This window comes from Aplysia californica, unplaced genomic scaffold (genome assembly GCF_000002075.1).
Source record: "Aplysia californica isolate F4 #8 unplaced genomic scaffold, AplCal3.0 scaffold00052, whole genome shotgun sequence".
NCBI lineage: Eukaryota > Metazoa > Mollusca > Gastropoda > Aplysiida > Aplysiidae > Aplysia > Aplysia californica.
Window position 1 is genome coordinate 50,946 of NW_004797322.1, and position 925 is coordinate 51,870.

At 41.3% G+C, this 925-nt stretch overlaps 1 protein-coding gene across 1 annotated transcript in view; it reads left to right on the forward strand.

Annotated features, from left to right (window-relative positions):
- The window catches only part of LOC106011083 (integumentary mucin C.1), a gene marked incomplete in the record, with an annotated part of 21,220 nt that overhangs the window by 2,285 nt on the left and 18,010 nt on the right, over positions 1 to 925 (forward strand).

The window sequence follows — 925 nt, forward strand, 5'->3', positions numbered from 1 at the left end:
GCTCTCATGGTCTAGAGGTAAGGTGTTCGCTTCTCATTCAATCATTCAATAAATCCCGGCTTCGAAAGCTGACAGCGACGCCAAATTTTCTTCTCTGACATGTGTCTCTTTTCTCACCTTCTTTCGTGTTCTCTGAACATAATTTTCTGTCTTCTGCTTTCATCTCCACCTTTTGTCCACCTCACTTATCCCTTCCTCTGGGCTCCTGACTCTTTTTATTGCTACTCCTGGCTCTTTCTTACTGCTGTCTTTCAGCCACACCTCTGATCTTAGGGTAGGTAAGATCGAACACCTAGCCATTTTGGATAAAGATTTTAAAAAATCTCGGAGGCCCCGTGTGCAAGTTGCTTACATTAAAGATTCCTTGATGGTCCCAAAATAGGTAAGAGTAGGCTTTGGCCACCACCCGGGCAAAATTCAGAATAAATTCCTACCTAATTGAAAACATCTAATGTGTCCCGAGAGCTCATATTATGACTTTATGCAGTTGAGAGCGCTGTAAAACACACTTACCAAAAAAAAAGAAAAAAAAAGAATCTCATGAAAATGTTAAATGAGAGAGCGCCGTAAAACACTTACAAAAAAAAAACAGCAACAAAAAAGGAACAACAGCATGAAAATATTGAATGTGAAAACAACGTACCTGTACTCCTCGCGCTCACATGACCTTATGCAGTTAAGAGCGCCGTAAAACACACTTACCTAAAAAAAATAAAAATAATAAAAACAATGGAAAAAAACCCCATGAAAATGTAAAATGTGATAACAACCAACTTGTGTCCCGCGCGCTTACATGACCTTTGAATGGAGTTTCTTGCGCTGTAAAACTCTGACCAAACTCAACCCAACGAGCTCCTTACTTCCCCATGTTCTGTGGGAAAGTGTCCGTGTGTCGGGACTGTGACTCGAGGCTCCCACGGGGTCA